The sequence below is a fragment of the Fukomys damarensis genome, unplaced genomic scaffold (genome assembly GCF_012274545.1).
Source record: "Fukomys damarensis isolate Sample0158 unplaced genomic scaffold, DMR_v1.0_HiC HiC_scaffold_24, whole genome shotgun sequence".
NCBI lineage: Eukaryota > Metazoa > Chordata > Mammalia > Rodentia > Bathyergidae > Fukomys > Fukomys damarensis.
In genome coordinates, this window is record NW_022900936.1 from 57,262,690 (window position 1) to 57,279,053 (window position 16,364).

At 38.9% G+C, this 16,364-nt stretch overlaps 1 pseudogene; it reads left to right on the forward strand.

Annotated features, from left to right (window-relative positions):
- Positions 1-14,455: 14,455 nt before the first annotated feature.
- Positions 14,456-14,579, forward strand: LOC117283297 (annotated as a pseudogene).
- The last annotated feature ends 1,785 nt before the right edge of the window (positions 14,580-16,364 follow it).

Genomic DNA, 16,364 nt, shown 5'->3' on the forward strand with positions numbered 1-16,364 from the left:
CACTATGCAGAGCCTTGCAAGAGAAGTCCTTGAATAAATCCCAGATGAATGCAGACCCCGAGAAGACTCCAGTGTGAGGTGAAATTAGAGTCTACCTTTTCTAAGATGGAAGCAGGGAACTACAGATATTACTTTGTTTTCGTGTGTGTGTGTTTACATTGAAAAACAAAAAAGGAACAGAAAAAAACCAATTGGTGACCTGAAAAGAATACCACAATAAATGGGGAAAAAAAACTGGAGTTGTGGGCCACCACTTAGCTGGAAAATAATTACAATTTATTTCCATAAGAAAGATCGTGACGGTAAAAAGATTATACTTGTCAGTACATAAAGAAGCTGAATTAGGGGGCTTCCCTTGTATTCCCACTAAGCACACTGCATTTTGTTGATACCATGGTCTAATAAAGGAAATAGGTTCTGGTTCTGACATAAAACCTATGCCAATAGTGTGCTGGAATTGGCCCAAACTGGTTTGTAAGAGATTTTTACATCAGGTTATTAAGCTTTGTTAGCTTGAAATTGACAATAAATAGAATATTTAAACCATGAAAATAGAAAATGCTATAAGTCATAACTTTGTTTTCAGACAGCCAGTTCACTAGCATCGCATTGACAGCATACAGACAACCATAGGTTGGCAGTGAGGAACACAGGATCTGCCCAAGGAAAATCAGTATGATCATTCTGGAGCCAGTCACCAGAAGCAGGCAAAGCCATTAGAAATCATGAGAGCATGAGAGATTCCTAAGGGAAGCCGCAGTTATGGATAGGGAAGGTAGGAAATATCTTTTCTCTACCCTATCCAAACTTAACCATTACCATGCCTCCTCCCCATTCAGGGCTGGCCCGTCAGCTTATGCAGTTTCTAGCAAGAGGCAAAGAGGGACACAAAGAAGGCCAAGGAAGGGGTGGTAGAAAAGCTGCCGATACACAGGATTCGTTGGCTCTTAAAGGTAGAAGGGTCTCAAAGATTACTCAATACAAACTTACTTGCATAGAAATAAAATGAGACCAATCATACAGCTAGTTAAGTGACACTGACAGAACTAGAAACCTGGTCTCTCACCCATTATCCCTATTGTGTGCCAGGGGCTTTTTGGGTTCTTAATCCTAGCCCTTTCTGGTGCTTCCTCTAGCTATTCACAAGTAGAGAGCAATGGATGGAATTTAAAGAAATGCTGTTTGATCTCACCCCCCCCAGCCAGTAAATTGACTATGTATTGCTTCAGGAAGAATTAGGTTTATTGATTCCAACCACAAAGGTCCTACCTATCAGCTTACAAAGGCAATGTCTAGCTGAAGAGCTAATAATAAAGATGCTGAGTGTATACCAGCTGGTGTAATTGAAATAAAGGGTCATTTGTCCTGAACTAAGTTCCAAGTCATAATTTTAAAGCACAACCTTTACTCCCTGGGAGACTAGAAAAAATGAGCTGGTGATTACAATTCCTTCCAGATGGAAAAATGTTGATGTCATCCTGAGCTTGGCCTCTGTAAGAATCATTTTATTCCACCTAGAATAATGGAGCAGCTGAGGTAGAGGTGTCAGAGTTGGAATGAGTCCCTGAGCCCAAACAGGCCCCTCTAGAGTTATTTTCTGTCAGGCTTGTGCCTCTTACATTGAAGAGAGAGACTTGTGCTGTGGCTACAACAGCTGTGTCTTCTCAGGGAATAGAAGATTTGGTTTTGTACATGCTATCCAACCCCTGACATCAGCATTAAATTCATATTATATTTTAAGAAGAAAGATTCTTATTGAGCCATGTTAAATAAAACCTTCATGAAAGAACAACTCCATGGAGATATGGATGGTCTATACAGCTCAATGGTCCTGCTGCCTCTCCAATTGCAGTGGTTATTCCCACAAAAGCAGGGGTGGCCAGGGGTTTAGCTCAGGGGCACCACGCCTGCCTTGCAAGCACAAGGTCCTGAGCTTTATCCCTGGTACAAAATAAAAGCAGCAGAGGAGAATCAGGTTCACCTTAGACAGTATGGAATTTCCTTCACAAGAGGATTATAGAAGTTTTCTTTAAAGGGTCAGTTTTGAGGACTAATATGAGGGAAAAAGAACTATCCTAGATTAATGTTCAAAAATCTTTGTGTCTAATAATTGTGCAACTGAGATGATTTAATGGGCCATCTACAGATATGTCCATAGATTGTGAACCCCACATAGTTGAGTGGAACTACAGCAAAGTAGAACTGGAAACATTTACTACACTGTTAATCCTCTGATCACTATGAAGACCACAGCTCTGTGTAGATGAGATGGACTTTTACATGATATAGGCACTTTGTAACAATTCTGCTGGGTTCAAGGGTCCCAGCTTCCCTGGGACCAAGAGGCTTCTTGAGGTGCAGAATTTTAGTTTTGAGATTAGGTTAGCTGTGGGTAAACTGGGAAGGGTTGCCAATGCCATGAAGCCTGAGCTCCCACTGCCTCCCAACTCATCAACTAGAAAATTGAAGCTCCAAGAAATTAAGAAACTTGCTGAAGATGACATACTATTTGATGGGAGGACCTGAATTTGTATTCTAGTCAAAGATGGAACTTTCCTTTTTAAGAGATGTGAAAGTATTAAATATTTCTTTGTAGTCCTTCACGATGAGGTCTAAGAAGAAAACAGCCTTTAAAAACAGGCTTGGAGCTTGGCGTGATGGTGCAGGCTTGTAATCCAAGCACAAGAGAAGCTGAGGCAGGAGGATAAGGGAGTTTAAAGACAGCTTGGCCTACATAGGGAATGCAAGGTGAGCCTGGACTACGCAATGAGATTCTGTCTTTTAAAATAAAACCTGGTTTGGGTAAAAAGATTTCCTAACTTGCTTTGGGAGAAATCATGGAAAACTCAGATCAGAGTATATCTCACATTTTACAAAAGCTACAATTCCTAATTGTGAAGACTAATTCATAAATAGGGAAAGCATGCATTCTGGTTTTCCAGTCTTGGTTTATTTTTATGGTTTTGATGAATAGTTTAATGTTCCCTTTCACTCTCAAAAAAAGTCCTAGTTAGATAATGTTACATGGTCCCCCAAACCAGGAAGATTACCATTCCATAGTAGAAGGTTGTAATACATCAAAAAGAAAAGAAAGTCCATTCTTTCTCCCAGAGTGGTTATGAGAAGAGCCAAATAAGTGAAGGAAATAAAGGCAGATGAAGGATCTAAGCAGCAGAATACAGGAGTCAATTTCTACTGGTTAGCAAGGTCTCTAGTAAAATATTCTGAAAATTTCTGAGCAGATTGTTTAGTCATTAATAGCTTGAAATCAACTATGATGGGACTGCTTACACCGCAGAAATAGACAAACCCTACAAAACAGGACCTTCTATTTCATAGCTGTAGCTACCAGCACACAACACACTGCTGGTTGTAGAATACTAATTTGCATGTTCTCTCTCCCTCTCTCCCTTTCTCTTTCTCTCTCTCTCTCTCTCTCTCTCTCACACACACACACACACACACACACACACACACTCATACACAGAGAGATTATGTGCTACAGTGACAAGAGTGTTTTAAAAGCACCTAATTAAGCCATGCATTCCAAAGAAAAATCTTTGTTCTGATTTGTAGTTGAAGCTCTGGAAGAATATCACCTCTTAGATCAACATGAGGTGTGTTACTTTAAATTTAGCATCCCTAAGCTGTTTTTGCTTGCTCAACTCAAGTTTAACTGATAATCTTTCTGGATATTTTGCCAAAGAGGGCCTTGAGTGATACTCAGAAAAGACTGCCTGGATCAAGGACAATTACAGAGGGGTCCACAGATGAGTCCATATGCTAGAATGGTTACTGTCCCACTGGAACCAAAGGAGGCCTGAGTAAGCCACTGACTTTAGACATGAATGCCAGCAAGACCAGTGGTGATCAGATAGATAAAGCGCATTACTATGGGTCCCAAAGAATAGGGGAAACATAATAGTAAGCATTTAGCAAGTACTTGCTTCTCCCTCTGCTTATGTCTATCTTCTTTCCAGTCTATTGGCCCTGATGATTTGGGGCCTAACATCAGCTACAGAATCATTAGCCTTAAATAGATTGGTTAACCAGCTTGTATGCCTATTGAAAGTCTAGCTCTGTTTAAAAAAAAAATCCCTTACTCTATGTCACTCATCATTTGGCTTCTGTGAACAAACTCTAACAAATACAGAAAATGATAGTAGAAGTGGTTTCACAGAAAACTTTGTGATGAGTTCTTTGAATTGACTTTGGGTTTTCTGGAATTGTAACTCTGATCTGATTAGATTTAAAGGCATTAATTACCCTATTTCCAGTGGTAAGGGATACTGACAGTCTGGCAGGATGAGGTAAGTTATTTATAATATTATATACTACTTACAAAACCATGCAAGAGAAGTCAGGGTTTCTTTGTAGCAAAGCAGCTGTTGCAGTAGGACATTCTAGTAAAAATAAGTGCAAAGGAGTCAGTTGGATGCTGCTTAGTGTGCTAGAAGACTTGAAAGAATGAAAATTATGAGTTCAGGCCTTGAATGCAGCTTACATTGTAATGGGGATATATGGGTAAATTCTGACAAAATTGGGACCTTTGTACCCCCAATTCTGCCAATTTTTTATAGGAAAAAAGCATTTCGTCCTCTCGGGTGTGAGGAGATTACTCTTCCCTGACTGAAGAAACCACTATATCCAGTCCTGACATGGTTGTTTTGTTGGGGATTGATGATCTTTTTAAGACCTATCCTAACATGTTCTCATCGTTTCTAAACCTCTAACAAGATTCAAGTCCTGACAAGCCCAGAAGATAATATAGAGGTGATGATATACTGAATGATACAATATATACCCCCAAAATGCAGTTTTACCCATTTTATGGATAGAACCTTGGGGAAATATATGGGATGGATCCTAAAGGTGACAGATCAGGATGGAAGATAAGTTGGGCATGGCCTAATGCAATGATACAGTTGGGCTACACAGAAATTCTGGATTTAAAGTACCAGCCTGCACAGTTGAGAATGTCTCAGAATGCCCCTAACAGTGATTGGTTCATTGAAACCTGGAGGCAAAAGTGGCCTATCCTATTAAAAAAAATGTTTTTCCTTGGTACACTGTAGAGCAGCAGTTATTAAAATGTAGTTCACTGAGATCAGGTGTTCTAATACCATCTTACATGGTATATAAGATTGGAACTATTTTTATAAAAGTCCTAATATGTTATTTGTCCTTTTGCACTATATTGATAGTTCCACTGATGGTGCAAAAGTCATAATGGGTAAAGCTGCTAATGCATTAACTTCAAGAATCCAACTAACATTACCAAATTATACAGGTAGTCATTGTAATCTGCCCTGCTGCACACTAGCAATAAAAAGGAGAATTCAGATTTCACTTAATACCTTGATAAAGTAGTAAAAATATTAATTATTTTAAATTTCAACACTTGAAGGTATATTTCTTTAATATTCTGTGTAGTAAAGTGGAAAGTTTTTGTGAAGCATTTTTTCTATGTATTGAAGTATGATTATAGTTGTCTTGAGAACCCCTGTGAATTTTAGCATATCTGTGATTACGTAAGTTTTGAGCTGAACTACCCAATTTTTTTCATGCAATAGTATATTTTACTTGAAATTATGACTAAGAGACAAAACACAGACATTTTCCTGAAAATGGATATAGTAAACCTTATTTCAATAATAAGAACTAATAAAAATTTTTGGTAATAAAAAAATTGAACTTTGAAGTAAAAATGCATTATGGAAAACTTGCATCTGTCCCTACAAGCTTTGACAACTTTTCTATTTTTTATATTAACAAATCTTGTTACAGTGAAATGTGTCAATATTGATATCTGTGTACTCATATCCAATATTTTGCAAATGCTCATTATGATGTTAAGAAGCCATAAAAGATCCAGTCAATGTTCAAGGTAGATTAATGAATTTTAACAGAGTAAAAAAATTTTCATGGGTGACGTTTTAATTTCATATTGTAATTAATCTTTAAGAAAATGTTATTTACCAAGTTTTTTTATCGTACCAAAGGAACATTTATTAAGCTTCTCAGCTTTAATTTTTAATATGGTGCATAAAAATAGATATAACCAAACAAAAGAGTTTTAAAAACCTCTTTGGAGCTCTTGATAGTTTTTAAGAACACAAAGGAGTCTGAAGCTAAAATATTTGGGATAGACTATCATAGAGATAGGTATCCCCACAGGTTTAATGAGATTTGGATACAAGTGCAAATTTACTATTTAAAACCTATACACTCCGGTCTCACAAGTGCAAGGTCCCAAGTTCGATCCCTGGTACCGAAAATAAATAAATTAATTAATTAATAAACTTATCCACTCCAAATGTCTCCCAAGAGAATTCAGAGGACACTCCTTTTAGCAAGTCTGTAAGAAATAAATTAATGAAATGAACTCCTACAACCTTGATCTTTCCTGTGTTGCCATCTAACTTGTCCCCCTGAATTCATTGTGAATGATTGGATTTAGGGATGGCAGCCATCAAGTGGTACAATTCATCACCAAAAACAGGGTCGATATGGTACAGTCATGGGCCACAGAATTGTTTGAACCCAAGGTCACTAGTGTGAGGTGATTAATATCGGTGATCCTACAACCTACTAGAAAAACAGTCTTCTGAAGTGTTACTCAGCTTGTAAATGCAGAAAAGCTCTAGGTTTGTTCAGTACCATTCTGAATTAAATTGCCACAATAGAGTCATGTGAACCCCTCAGCTGATTCCCGTATATGAGCTAGTTCATAGACTCTTTGAACAAAGAGATAGAGTTATCTTCTAAAAATGTCTTTACATGGCCAAAATATATATATTGTAAATCATCTTCCTAGCCCTCCCTTCCTAACAAGATAACTAGAGCCAATTGCACATAATTTGTTCCAGTTTTAAGTATCAAATTATGAATACCAAATGTGGTTTAAGGTAATAAAGCACTTCCTGTGGCAATTCAATTATGCCTAGAAGTTAATCAAGAGTGAGATCTGTCTCAAAGAATAGTTCTAAAGTTAGGCACTGAGATTAGCCAAATGTTAACTCTTTATATTCAGGGAGACATTTCAAGAAATGTATTTATTATATGTGTACTTCCTGCCATATACTGTACCAGGCTACAGAGAAAGAGTAAGACACAGAAAAAGGTCTTAGTCCTCATGAAGTTTCCTTTAAGAGACAGGAGAGAAGGAGCCCTGGGAGCCTTCCCCTCCAGTCAGTTTGTCCTCTTTCTTGACTAGATTGAATTGTGACCAAGTATCTTTTCCAACGTTCTTTTTCACCTCTGTTTTTCTTAGAGAAAAAATTTTTGTCTCAGCAGCAACAGCACCAAGTCTTTCAATGTGTTGAGTACTTAGGTTAATCAGTGATCTGGCACCCGGTTACTGATTCTTTGATCTGATTATTTATTATTTATACATTGTGGTAAGTGCAGATGGCATTTTGCAAAGCCTGGAACTCTAAGGATGAAATCCCAGCCTCAAGGCATTGACTGTCTGATTTAGACATAAACAAAACATTGAATAAACAATAAGACATCAAGTTGAGTTGATGTGGATGGAAAGGAGGAAAACAACTGGAACACCAAGAGGAAGAAATGAGTTTTATGAAGGGGTTTGAAGTAGAAAAAAGGAACAAAAAAATGTGGGATTTTTCAAGAGACATCCAAGAAAGGTTACCAAACCAAAGGTTTAAAAAAAGAAACAAAATGAGCCAGGGATGTAGCTCAGTGCTGCCACTACCTGCCTCGCAAATGCAAAGTCCCAAGTTCGATCCCAGGTACTGAAAAGAAAAGAAACAAACAAACAAAAGGAACATTGAAGAAAAAGTCCCAGAACAAGAAAGAACTCAATGAAATTTTCTGCTTGTGCCCTTTGGTTGTAGAATGGAAGGAAGGGACAAGGATGTCTGAGGGAAGAAAACCTTAATGATCATGGGTAGAAGTGATAAGTTACAGCCTAGGGTTTAGTTTCTAGAGAGGAAAAGAAAAAAGATGGTAATAAGAAGTATGAGAAAACTTGAATCTGAATGGGAAGAGAGGAGAAGATTGAGAGCTCAGATGATGAGATTTTAGTACAGGTCAAGGGAGCTAGCCACTTACTGTAAGCTGGGTCACCTATATCTGATCTTGACTTTGTATCTTCAGAGACTCTCCCTTACGGATTTACTCAGAGATTATCAAACTCTAAAATTCAGAAAAATTGATATATAAACAGGAATTTAGAAGTGTTGATTCACAGTAGGTGATAACAGTTGAAAGTAACCAGTTAGAATAGATAAGTCATGCAAACAGTTAGCAGGGGGAGGGGTCATCGACATTAATATCAGGCAAAATAGACTTCCAGACAAAGAGTAACTCCAGTGATAGAAAGTGACATTTTGTAACGATAAAGGAGTCTCTTTATCAGAAAGACAAATAATGAGTATGCATCTAATAACAAAGCTTCTAATGGACAGAATAAAAGGGACAAATAGCTAAGTACACATTCCCACTTTGACATTTTAACATCTCAGCAACAGATAAAGTTACACAGAAACACTAGTAAAGGCATAAATGATTTGAACAATACATTGACAACTGGGAAAATTAATATATTACAACTTTTACCCCACATGTGCAGAATGCACAATATTTTCTAAAATTTAGTGGTATTTCTGACCCCAAAATGTGTAGTTAACCTGAAAACAATTATGCCCACAAAGTAATAGAAATTGTTCACATTTTTCCAAATCTTTGGTCTTCATATCAAAATTACATTATAGTATCCCAATGATAAATGTAACTGTACTGTTTGCTTTAAATGTACCAATAAACTTAAAGGGAAAAAATTACATTATGGTAAACCTTACATTTGTTTCAGTCTCTGAATATTAGGGTTTTTTTGTTTTGGGTTTTTTTTTTTTTTCAAACAAGGCTTGGAAATGTTTTACTCTATCAAATCTACAAATTTTCTTTGAGGTTGAATTATTTTGAAACATGTTGCTGATGTTAAATTCACTGCTACCAATTCATTTTCTAATGCTTCTGTATAGCGCTAGCACAAAATATTTTGTACCCGAAGCCTAGAAGACCTGGGTTCTCACCTCCCTCCCCCAGTCCCACCTCTTCCTCGCTGTGCAGTTTGGGACATATAACCTTGTTAAGCCAGATTCATTTTCCTCATCTGTATAATTTTTATGGTGGTAGTGAAGTACGGCTGAAAGATTATCTGAAATCTTTTTATAAACTATGAGGCACTACACAGCTATCACCAGGTAATCTTTGTTTTTTTATTGTTGTTTTTGTTGTTCTGTTTTGGTGCTTGTTTGTAGTACCTTTATGTATTTCACTTTTTTGTGTGGTGTGTGTGTGTCTGTATCTGTGTGTCTCTGTGTTTCTGTGTGTCTGTGTGCGTGTTTGCTAATACTAGTCCCATAACCTTAAAGAAGGAGGTTTGAGGCAGAAGCAAGTCAAACCTACTATGAGTGGAATTTGTATTATTTAAAGCTGGAAATAATGGTTGAAGGCTTTATTTTGAAATGAAACCTGTAAGACTTGTAGATTTCACATTGCAGAGCAGATTATAAAAGCTATCATTGGCCCCTTTTTCATTTTACAGAAGAAAGACACAAAGGAAGAGTTTGGGCATTAAGGTAACGACGAACTGTTGGAAATTTTGTTGAAGAACATGCTGACTTAGAGAATAGTGGTGTATTTCAGCCTAGGAATGATGGATTCTGGTCCTCATCTGACCATACTAAATAATCTTCCACTAGAGATGTAATTTCTCTAAACATATTTCTCCATCTGAAAGCTGAAAGTAATAATAAACATCACCTACCATGGTCCTGAGCCTAAATTAATGTTTATAAATGCTCTCAGCAGTTTGGAAGGACAAAAACTTTTATGAATGCAACATACTATTTTAAAAATTGAAAGAACACCATCACAGGGAAGACTTGGAGCAGCTCCCTCTGGGAAGCGTTTTCTGAGATCCCTCTTTTTGTCTTATAAGGGAAGAAAACCAAGTCAGATGACTAATTTGGCGAGCTCTTCTCTCCCCTTTAACATCCTCTGGGTGCATGCTCTCCTGCAGGAGAATGTTAGAATCTTGTCACTCAGATTCCCTCACCAGAATACATTCTTCCCTAGAAACAGGGCCCTGGAAGAACAAAGCTACAGTTTGGGGAGGAGCTGGCTGCAGGCCCAACAGCCAGATGTTATTGATCCCTTTCTCCACCTGGGCCCTTGTGCAAATCAATTGTGTGTTCAATTTCCTCCTCCACACAACTGGATAAAAATGCCACTCTCTGGTGGGTCAAGTGAAAATTAATTAGCTGTATTTTCTTTAGGTTCTTCTCCATTGATATTTCAGCACTCCCTGCAGTCATTAATTGGATGGCACTTTCTGGATGTTTCTTCTATCCCATGACCTCGAAATTCTCAATGGAAATGAACATGAAAGGATCTGGGAAGTTTAAAAAAGTTTGGGGATTCTGGTGACATTTCCCAAGCTTTGTATTTTAAAACAGCACAAGAAAACTTACCCAATCTTTTTGGCCCCTTTCAATTATGTGTTTATGTGTTTTTAAAACTGTGGCTAGATGAAACAAAAAAGGATCTCTCTCTCTCTCTCTCTCTCTCTTACTAGTTGTCTGTTTGTTACTGTTGCTTTTTTAATCTCTGGCTTTCACTCTTTGTCACTTTTTCTGTCTCTTTCTCTCATTTCCCTAAGGTTTAGTGAACTTGTGAAAATGAAGTTTAGCAGAAGCATAAGAAAGCCACCTTGCAGGCAGCGGGGTTGGAGTAAAATCTTTTAAATACAAGGTCCATCACCCTCATTAGAACCCTCCTCCCCTGGCCACTTTCCCATTGGGTCACTAACAAGTTACAATGTTTTTCTCCTGCCTTCCCCCGCCCCTATTTTGGGGTTTTGTTCTCTTCTTCCTAATTTCTGCATTTGCTTGCTCCATCTCAGAAGCAGGGGTTGCCCCCGTTGCCCCCACTCTCTCCGCCCCCCAGCAGACAGAAAGGCTGAAATGTCAAAGATGTGCCAGTTGCCACCGACAAAAGCACAGATCAGCTCTGAAAGGGATAAATATGATAGGGGGCACAATAATAACAGTGAGCACTTGTTAACTAGGAAAATCCCGCAGGAGCTGGGGGCAGGGAGGGAGGGGAACACTGAGAATAGGAGCTGCCTGGACAGGAGCCCCTGGGGGGAGAACACAGAGGGGTCCTCCAGCAGCCACCATCAATTATATGGGCTGGTTTTGTTTTGTTTTGTGAATTTGAACGGAGGCTCAGCTGATGGGGCTGAGGGGTGGGTAGGGGGTGAATAAGGGATTTTACCCAAACCAGTGACTCTGAATGGAGGTCTTGGGCTCCGTTAAGGGGGCCTCGGCTGTGAGAGTTTGAAAAGAGGTTCTTTGGGCTGTGCGAGGGAAAGGGAAGGTGGGGGCTGGGGGAACATTTTTAGGTGGGAGGGGTAGGGGGAAGGAGAATAGCACAATAATGGGAAAAAGGAGGCCAGCTCCTGAGCTCTCCTTTCTCACAATGCAACCCATGTGGTTCTCTTTATCTCAGCCGTCAGGAGTCAATAGAGGGAGCCTTTTTATTTTCAACACTAAGTATACAGCCACCCCACCTCCCCAACACTTACATACACATCCAGCGTAGACGGTGACCAAAACATTCGAAATGTTTGAAAAGGTGTTCCTTCTGAGATTTGCTGGACTTTCCATACATCTGCCCATCGTATACCTACCTACGTTCACTTCACACCAGTCTCCACCACTCCACTCTGGCTCTCTTCTCACTTCTGACCCCTTCTTCCCATCACACACCCCTCCTCTCCTCTTCCCTGGATGCCTCAGAAATTTGAGAGGCTGAAAATGAAGAGGTTCTTGACCCTTTTTAGAGAGCTACATGGTGACAGGTAAAGCAGAGATCCAGGATGGGATGATGGTGATTTTCAGCCAATAAAGGCAAAAATAAAAGATTAGAGAAAGCCCAAACTTGAACTTTTGACTGTGTTAGTGGATAGAAAAGAACAACAAAAATGTTTTTTATTTGGTTTTTTTGAGACAGGGTCTCACTATGTAGTTGAGACTGACCTGGAACTCACTATGTAGCCCAGGCTGGTCTCGAACTCATAGCAATCCTCCTGCATCAGCCTACCAAGTGCTGGGATTACAGGCGTGTGTCACTACACCCTGAAAAAAAATTCTTTTAAATAATGGACTCCTCTGAAATGTTAAGTCTATAGTAGGACAATTTCCTTTCAATGTGTTCCTAAGTCTGAGATTGAAATAGCCACAGCCATTGAATTTACTGTCTCAAATGAGACAGGGATCAAGAGATGGGGGAAGAGTGGGGGAGGGATAAAAAATGAATTAAAGATATGTTATGTACATGTACTAACTCTACATGAAGAGTATAAATATTATACATTGCAAACATGTACTAATAAAAATAAAATTGGGGCCAGGGATGTAGTTCATTGGCGCCACACCTGCCTGGCAAGCACAAGGTCCTGAGTTTGATCCCTGGTCCCAGAAAATAATTAAATTAAAAAGAAAATAATCCATCTGTTTTCCAACAATATTGTTATATATTCTCATAGGGCATCTGAGTCTGAATAGTTACAACATTCTTAACCAAGTGTGGAGGCTTTTAAGAATATATTCCAGGGCTCCAAGATTCTGATTCAGCAGCTCTGAATGAGTGTGTGTGTGTGTGTGTGTGTGTGTGTGTGTAAGAGAGACAAAGATCGATCTGCATGCACATAGTTATTTGCAAATCTCAACTACTGAGTCAGATGTTCCCCCTCTGTTAGATCAGAGTAGCAGTAGTCAAGTAATAGTCACCAGTACAGAGCTAGATGAAAGGCTTCTTACTTGAGACAGATCCATCTCTGCTACCAAGCACTCTGGCTGCATGAAAGAAAAATCTCTCCTTATTTTTTTGTTATCCAGAAATGAAGAGGAAGGTAATGGATACTGAAAATAACATCAAATAATTGCTTAATGCCAAGCACTTTTCCTACAAAGGTCTTTACCCCATTGGAGGGAGAAATTAGACCCAGTTGTCTTAAGCAGCTTGGTCAAGATCACACACTTGATAAATAGTGGAGCCAGAATTTCTCCCTAGGCTTCAATGATCTGAACTAGAGGGAGACCCCAGGTCATACAGGGTTGGAAATTAGAACAACCCAGGAACAGACTGTCCTCTCTCTCATAGGAGTACTTCTCAAGGTTGCTTCTGCACTCTGTGTCAGAGAGCTATGGGGTGGGTGGTTTCTGGCATTGCTTTCTCTTCAAGGACTCCAAACTCTCCTGATTGCTCACAAATAATCTTGTTTCTTCCTCATAATTCACCTTGTTGGGATGAGCAAAGTACCCCACAGCAGGCAGAGAAGGAAAATGAGCATTGGTTTCCTGTCTGACATGGAGCAGGGAATAAGTAGGTCTTCCAGGTCTTTCCCATCCATAAGAAAAATCACAGATAATATTTCCCTAATTTAATGTCTAGTCCCTTGAAGGTACAGCTGTGATTTGGCTGTGACTCAGCTGTGAGGATTTGGGATGTGAGGAGATGATTCTCATTCGACCATCCAGGTGCTGTTCAGTGGAACTAGGCAGCTCTTCATAGTATTCAAGTCCTGCCTCTGCTGCATGAACTCTGAGCAGGAGCTCTGAGGGATCCAGGAGTCCTCACCTCTCCCCTACTGCTTCATCTCAAGAGTAGGGGAGAACATGAACACTGTCCAGACTTCTCTCTGCCCAACACACTCAAGTCTAATGTTGATGAGGTACTCAGTGAGGAATTGTCTTTCAGTTTGTTCACAAGTATTTATTAAACTGAAATGCTCAGGGCTCAAACATTCTCAATTGTTCTTAGTCATCATTCTTAATCATACTGTCTTGTGAGATGAAGTAGTTTCTAGATTCTCTCAACTGAGATGTGCCCTCACTGGACAGCTGCCTCAGCCCCTGGGAGTGCTGGGATTACAAGCATGCATCACTATGCCCTCCTTAGCAATACTTTTTCTTCACTTCTTGCCAGTTTTCTAATAATGTAATCCATTCAAACATTGTCCATTTTCCCTCTTTACCTCTAGTTTCCATCCTATTGTTCCTTGTTTCTGAAGAGAAGTCCACAAATTCCAAGGTTGTATGATTTGGTTACTCTTTTAATTTCTTTGTATGGTTTCTACCCTTGCACTTTATGTTGCTCACTCTGGGAAAAGCCCCCATGACTTACAAGAGCCTGTCTTTGAACTTGTATGATTTCTCTGCAGCCTGTGGTGCTATAGGCACTGCCCAGTCCCGACACTCCTTTTTCCCTTTGCTTCTTTAGCACTCTGTGTGCCTTTGTCTTTGGCTATGCTGTCTCTACCTGCGCTTCTCATACAAGCATTTGCCAGTATTTGGTCTCTGCATGGTTTTCCCTAGACATGGCTTTCCCTCCTATGGCTTCAGTTAGGACCATGTCTCTAATCACTTCTCGGCCTTTTGGCTAAGATCAAGTGTAGGACCATGTCTATGCAGAATCATTCTTGCAGTTTTCCATTGGATTTTGCCATGTCTATTTTACTATTAATTAAAACGCAGATATCTTAAATTGAATATATTTTCTCCAAACATTTATTTTCATCTACTAACTTCAAGTTTCTTGATCTTTCAACTGACCATTTATTATAATATCCCATCAGTCATGAAAGTTCCTTTAGATCTGTTCTCTATCCTTTCTCTTCAGTTCCTTCTGCTACCAACTCCAATTCTTGTCTTTATCCTCCACCCATGGACTACTGAAATTAATCTGTTAAAATACTCTTTTCTGCTTGTTTGGATTTGTTTGGTTTTTTTTTATATACTAATGCTATTTTGTCCAACGTAAATTTTATTTTTTCTATACACTTGAATCAAAATCTATTATAAAGTCTCTCTCTTTCATTTCCCTCCTTCCCTCTTTCCCCTTTCTGTTTTTTTCCCCCAGTAATGGAACTACTTTGGCATGAAGAAAGATATTAATTATTGCATGATAAATTAGGTTACATGGAAGAGAATAGACTTGCTATCTACCTTGCTTCTGCTCTACTGATCTGATAAGCACAGAATGTGATATATACACAGTTTCACCGTATTATGGGTTGAATATTTGTTCCCTCCAAAACTCATTTAATTGTTATTGTAACAGTATTAGGTGGCACCTTTGGGGGGTGGTTTTGGGGGGGTGGTTTTTGGGGGTTTGTTTGGTTTTTTTGAGACAGGGTCTCACTATGTATATCAGGCTGGCCTTGAATTTACTATATAGACGTGTTGGCCTTGAACTCACAGTGTTCATTCTGCCTCACCTTCCCAAGTGCTAGGATTACAGATGTGTGGCCCCATGCCCAGATTAATCTGTTAAATACTTTTTTACTGTAAAATGTACTCTTTTATCAAAATTCCAATAGTTCTCTCTTATTTACTCAATCAAGTCCAATTTCTTTAGCCTAATATTCAAGAACTTCTTTAATCTAATCTTAAATCAGTCAGTCTCACCATTTCTCCCTCTATCAAATTTCCTTAAACAAATGAATCACTCCAGTGAAATTTTATTTTAAACATTTTGTGTTGCCTTATTTTCATACAATTATTCATATCCTTTCACCCACCTAGTATACCCGTCCCACTTATTCCCATCTCTCCTAGCCTAATTTTTCTTCAAATTGCAATTCAAATTCTACCTTTTAGAAAACTTTCCCAAGCCATGTGGGTCAAAATTAATCTATTCTTCTCAAATCACATTAAATTATGTAAATTGCAGTTTACACACTGAATTAATGCTTACATTTTTTCTTATATTATTTCCCTATCTAGACTGTTTTCTTCTTTTGGATTTGGATTCCAAATGACACCTAGTTCAGACTCCATACATGCTACCTGTCCTTTTTCAAGTTTCCATGGATTTGAACATAAATTGCATCTAAACTTGTATGATTACAAGAGCAAACACTATAGAGGATTGTGTGTGTGTGTGTGTGTGTGTGTGTGTGTGTGTGTGTGTGTGTGTGTGTGTAGGTCTGGGTATTCTGTTTTACTTCCTTCTCAATCAACTCTTTGTTGATTGTCTGTATGTCTTAGTCCCACTGTGCTACTGTAACAGAATGCCTGAGACTAGGTAATTGATAATAAACAGAAATGTCTTAGCTCACAATTCTAGAGACTGGGATGTTCCATAGCAAGGTACTAGCATCTGCTGAGAGATTTCTTGTTGTGTTAAAACATGGTAGAAGGCATCACATGGGGAAGACAGAGAAGTAGCCATATCTGGTCCTTTCCTAGTGACATTAATCCCACCCATGAGGGCAGAGTCCTTATGCTCGAATCACCTATCAAAGGTGCCACCTAATACTGTTACAT